Source organism: Melanerpes formicivorus, unplaced genomic scaffold, assembly GCF_026170545.1.
Source record: "Melanerpes formicivorus ecotype bairdi unplaced genomic scaffold, bMelFor1.0.p_v2 SCAF_25, whole genome shotgun sequence".
NCBI classification, from domain to species: domain Eukaryota; kingdom Metazoa; phylum Chordata; class Aves; order Piciformes; family Picidae; genus Melanerpes; species Melanerpes formicivorus.
In genome coordinates, this window is record NW_027142377.1 from 8,296,946 (window position 1) to 8,302,945 (window position 6,000).

General features: G+C 41.5%; 1 protein-coding gene across 1 annotated transcript in view; it reads right to left on the reverse strand.

Annotated features, from left to right (window-relative positions):
• BMP2 (bone morphogenetic protein 2) overlaps window positions 1–1,310 on the reverse strand; it is a 139,556-nt gene extending 138,246 nt beyond the window's left edge. The window contains exon 1 of the mRNA XM_068153216.1: window positions 1,217–1,310. The gene's annotated coding sequence lies outside the window, so the exon portion shown is untranslated. The remainder of the gene's footprint in view (window positions 1–1,216) is intronic.
• Between the last annotated feature and the right edge of the window lie 4,690 nt (window positions 1,311–6,000).

Consider the following 6,000-nt stretch of genomic DNA (forward strand, 5'->3'; position numbering starts at 1 on the left):
AGAGTAAGAGACTCTGAAAAATGAGCATAAGATCAATTGGAAGTATACATAGGATAATCTTTGCTGAGGATTTAATATTCTTCCATTTCAAAACATTTCTGTGTATTTAAAGTATACAGAGTATAGCTTTGTATTTACTTTTTTGTTGATTTGATCTATAATCACGCAAAATAGTTTGTTAATAAACGTGAGGGATTTGGGCCTGTGTAAGTTTAAAGGGATTCCTCAAGTTTAAGGCCAGAAAGGACAACTGTGATCCTAGAGTTTTACCAGCTACCTCACACACACACAAAAACCCTGCTTATCATTTTTTCCCCAAAGGCATCTTTATTTTCCTTAAAAAATATTACTGACCCACACTACATATCGGCTAGCGGACTTTAACACACCTCTGCTCAAAAAGCTGTGCCAGAACAGGAGGCTGAAGCAGGTGTTCAAATACTAAGCACTAGTCAACTGCCCATAAATTTAATCTGACATGCTGATTGGCAAATGCTGGGCAAAACAATTGAACCAAGTCCACACACTTTGAAGCTGCTGCTGCTGCTACAAAAATCACAGCTCAAAGGGGAGGGAGCTTCCTAGCAACAAAAATGCACCCAAGCCTTGCAGCTGAAGTGTGTGTGTCACAGAATGTTGTGGGTTTGGGGTGGAGGAGGGGAGGCTTAAAGCTTTGAATTTGTCATTTCTTTCTCAACTGTTTTTTAGTTCTGATCCTGAGCGAGAAGAAAGGGGTCCTTGTTTGATAAGAAGGGATGATAACCTACACCCAAGCCAATAAAAGGGATTAACCCAAGACTGAAGGCTCAACACTGGGTTCTGGCCAATGCATGGTTCAATTAGACTAAAAGCTGTCCTACAGCATTAAGGAAAGTTACCTTCATTTTCAGCCTCAGTGAAACAGACCCCAGATGACAGGATAGGCAAACAAGGACTTTTTCACTTTTCACAATTGCTTTCATCCTGCATTGCCAATATTATTAGACTTTAAAGAAACTGGAAAATCAGAGGAGTGTTCAAAGTAGGTGGTCTCTGCTTATTCATTACATCCAGGCACATAAGGCTGGATAACACACTTTGTAAGCACAGCAATGTGGCTTGCAGTTCAGTTCTTCAGTTCATTTTCACCTAATAAAATCAATTTTCAATCCAAAGTGATGGCCTACAGATATTACTTTAGAAGTCCAGGATGTAAACACATCAGACAGTCACGCACCTCCAGCAACACTGAGCTCCGCAAAGAAGGCAGTCTGTTCCTCCAAGGCAGCCTGCTTTTATCCTGTGCACCTGGCTAAATCATGACGAGGAGTGTCTGGCTCTTTTCAGCAGCAGGGGTCAAAATCCCTTCAGAAAAAAAAAAAAAAGGGTTGCAAAAGCCTGGATCGTGACTAACTTTTCACACAGAAGGAAACAGAGGGACAGAGAAACACGGCTCAGCTAAGGTCAACTCCCACTGGATGGTGGAGCTGGGAATAGTCAGGCACAGGTCCAAAGCACTGCTGTGCGCTTTCTCATCCAGCTACCCAGATCTGAACATGGCAATTGAGACTCATCAGCTGATTTACATCTTAGACTTTCATTTTGGTCTTAACCACAGTGTAAACAGATGAACAAACATCAGTCTGAAGCACTGGAAGCCTGTTTATGGGCAATATGAGCAACTCTCTTGCTATTTCCCTGGTAAATAAAGCTTGGAGATAGTTCCTGGAAATACAGTTTCTCCATATATACTACCACAAAGTGCCTGATGACATCCTAGCAAACTAAAAATAAGGTACCATTTATTTTTTAATAATGTCTTCCTTTTCCAGCCCATGGTAACACTCTATCTTCAACATACAGAAGGTCACAGACAGGAATTTTGATCAGCTTTAATTAAGAGTTAAAACAGAATGATTGAAGTGCCCCAGCAGACATGAAAGAGCACACAGGGCTGGGACAGGGAAGGGCAGAGAGGGAGGTCTTGCTCAGGGCAACCTATATAAAATGCCACATCCCAAACAGGTTGGAAGTAGGCCTTTTAACAAAGCAACAAAAAAGAAAGCCTGAAAACCTGAAAAGCGTGAAAATACTCCCAACAGCATAGAGACAACATGAAAGACAACCAAAAGACTTTTTCTGAGGCACTGGCTTGAGCTACTGAAATTGAAGTCACAGCATGGGTGGGGATAGAGTGGGTGAGAAATACAGACAAGCCTGTAAGTCAGTCAACTCCAAGACATGGGCCACTGTACATACAACCATCTCTATTGGGTCATACAATGTTGATAGAAATTGCTTTTCTTTTCCTTTTTGCCTGTCTGGGTCTGTGTCTTATGGTAAAAGAAAATCCAAGCTGTAGATTTCAGTTTCCATCATCTGCATTAGTGCAAAGAAGATGTCTTCAATGTGCTCTGCTCTGACCCCACTTTCATTCCATTTTCATCTAATTCAGGCAAAGCTACTTTTCCTCAATCCCTGTCAAGCTCCTGGTACAGGGAAGGAAAACTCTGTAGTGTTCTCAATGACCATTCACAATTTGGGGCACATTATTCTTCAAGAAAATTGCTCCAGAAGTCATAAATCCAGAATGAGTCAGCTAACCACAGGGCATTAACTGGATGGGTAGACACTGATATTGAGGTGCTGGAGGAATTGCAGGCAGGATTTGTGTATCTGTTGAACATCAAGGGCAACAAAAACGTCTGGAACCATTGTTCCATACATCCTTGCAATTGCTATGTAATCATACAGATAAGAGGTGGCAAGGATTAAATGAACATAACAGCCCTGTAAGCACTAAAGACAGTTCAGAAGGGGCAACTGTTCGTAAAGAAAGGACAAATTTAGAAGTATTTCATTTGACAGGGGGCTGCATTGACCATTCCTGGAAAATCAGCAGTTAGAGTACTTGGAAAACAGACTGACCACAACTGGAGTGCTTTCCACTCAACAGTTCTGTAAAATGATTGCATGGCAAAGACCCAAACTTTTGATATTCAGGAAAAAGATGTTGGAAGCTTACACCATCCTGATACCTAGGGCAGCCTATTTGCTTGAATTTTCTTGGTGTAAATAGAACCAGCACATAACAGCTCAAAGACTGTCCAAGTAAGAATGCCAAAAAACCAATTATTTTTCACCTAGATCATTCTAGACATTCCTTTTTCCCTGTCCTGTAAGTGGAACAACCATCCTATTTGCCAGAGCATCCCTATCACTACAGGCAGGACTCAGGTCTTCCATATTAATCAACAGTCATCATGCCCTGGGCAAAGGTTGTGACTGCAAAATGTGGGAAACAGGAAAAGCTGCTTAAAATAAAGTTGTGAACTGCTCAGTTCATTCAGGCAGACCTGTCTGTGAGAGAAAGAATTTATGAAATGTGGAAGTTTTTTTCCTAAGCCCTAAAACAAATTGGAGTCTGAAAATCTGCTGGAGTAACATTGTTTTCATAGCCTATCATTTAAACACCCCTGAGATTACATCAGCGCAGTTGAACTTTAAACTGGCTAGTGGTCAGAGCAGAAAGGTCACCACACCCGGAGCTGACCTTGCCCAGCATGTTGATTGAAAACTATTTTGGTAACTTTGACTTTCTCCTTCCAAAGTGTTACAACAAACCGCAGCTTAACCCCTGAAAGGTGGTTTGGTTTCACATATCCATCACCTCCAGCAACAAGATTCCTGCCAGTGAATCGCTAACCAAGAGCAGCATTCTGACTACAAGAGCACAGTGATAGGGGACTGAGCAAGACACTCCAATTTTCATCTCCATCCCACTGTGGCAGACACTGGCAGGGCAGATGTCATCAGGCAGCTCTGCTGCTGCCTGCCAGTAGACCCATTTCCTAGCAGTGCACAAATAGTAAGGAGGCCCTGGGCTGTCATGTAAAGCTCATCAGAAGGGTGAGAGACACATGCCTAACAAGTGAGCTTGATGTAGAAAAGATGACCATACTCTCTGCCTGGAAAGCTGATCTGCAGAGTCATGAAGATATGCTGATGCTGCTCAGCTTTGGCAACACTATGCCCATGATGTAAAAGTAGCAGAATACAGAGCATAATTAGAAGACAATCTTCAGTTGCACTTCCAAAGAGCAGAGCTCAATCACAATCTACAAAGGTGCAATTCTATCTTGTTTTGAATAACAGTTTTGAGTCCTGGTTAGAGATAACATGGCACTATCAGCAGATTGGGCAGCCCTGAAGGTACTGCACCATTCACCACCAACTCTCTGTTCCTTCAGGCTCAACTACATGGCTGGTTTTTTACCACTAAATATCTAAAGTATGTCACACTATGTAGCCTTTTATCATGATCTTGGGTTTCAAATAATTATTTTAAATACAGTGTTTGACTACATTCTGCTAGCAAAACCTCAACATAACACTAACATTTGCATGGTGCCTGAAATGCCACTCTAAATTGTCAAGAAACTGACGATTTTCATGTGACATACCTAAGGATTAATCTTCCAGAGAGAGAGGTAAAGTAGGTAGACAACTGAGTGGATGATGCTACAGTAACTGTATGCTACAGAAATACTGTGAAGTGCTGCACATCTACATTCTATGCAGAAACACAGGTCTTGAGTACATATGAATCAACTTAATTGTGACAACCACCAAATCACAGAATCATAGAAACACAAAAATGTCTTGGTTGATGTCATAGGGTGAGTTTTAAACTGCTGCTGCTCATACCATCTTGCCTCATGCCAGCTTCAAAATGAAAATGCTGGCTGAAGCAAAATATTATGGGACTTGAAGTTCAGATTTTCATATGAGAGGCTTACTGCTCCAGTTGCTATTTGTCAGTTTTGGGTTTGGGGTGATGTCTCTTTTCTGCAGGGATGGCAGCAATACAGGTGGGAGTTGGGTAGCTCACTGCTTTGGGTTTCCTGTTTGATGCTGGCTTTTCCCCTATCCTGCATTTTACTGTGGTGTTTCTGAAAGCAGGCTAAGCTAAGGTAATTGTACATTATGACTGTTATTTTATATTCAACTCTTTTTATCTCAACTCTTTATCTCAATCTGGAGTTTTTGTGTGTTACTTTTCCCTCACACCTGCGCAGGGTGGAAACCCATTCTCTGTGTGTTAACCTGCTAGAGCTGGAAAAGACCATCAAGACCAACCACTATCTAACTCTGCCAACTCTGGTTGCTAAACCATGTCCCTTAGAAACACATCTGCACACCTTTTAAACACCTGCAGGGATGGGGATTCAACCATCTCCCCAGGGAGCCTATTTCAGTCTTTGAGAACCCTACCAGTGAAGAAGTTTGTCCTAATATCAAACCTAAGCTTCCCCTGCTGCAACTTGAGGTCATTTCCTCTCATCACTTGTTACTGAACAGAAAAGACCAACACCGCAAGTCATTACAACCTCCTTTCAGGTAGTTGTAGAACACAATAAGGTCACCCCTCAGCCTCCTTTCCTCCAGAGAAAAAGAACAAGAGAAGCTGCTACTTAAATGATCACCTATCAGCTAAAAGCCTCATGCAGCTGATAGTGAGGAGGGAAAGTCTAATCTTCCTTTTTAAGAGTCTATGACCTGTTGCTGTAGCAATGTGTTCCAACAGTAATTCAGCATCAGGGACTCAAATAATAGTATGACCTTCCTCACGTTCACAGCTTATCATATAACCTGAAGCAAAAGTACAAAGGTTAAGTGCAATGATGCTGACAAAAATATGATCTTGGGTCTCAGCGGACACTCACAGAAATACTCCACCTGTTTGCTCTCTTTCATGGATTTTCCCCTCCGGTAGCTTAGTGCTTCACCAGTAGCTTTCTATTCCTTTCATTAGCAAAAATTACATTTTCTTCCAACAAAAAAATGCTGAATTAATTAATCTGGGATCTTCAAAAAGTCTCTCCATTTCAAGAATCTCGGTCTTGTTTTTGAAAAGGGTCCATTCAGCGCTAGATTTGCATTGCAGTTGTATCTGAATATGAATAATTGTGCCTGATTTCAAGACTGCAAATCTGTTTCCTCATTTCGATTTTAAATCAA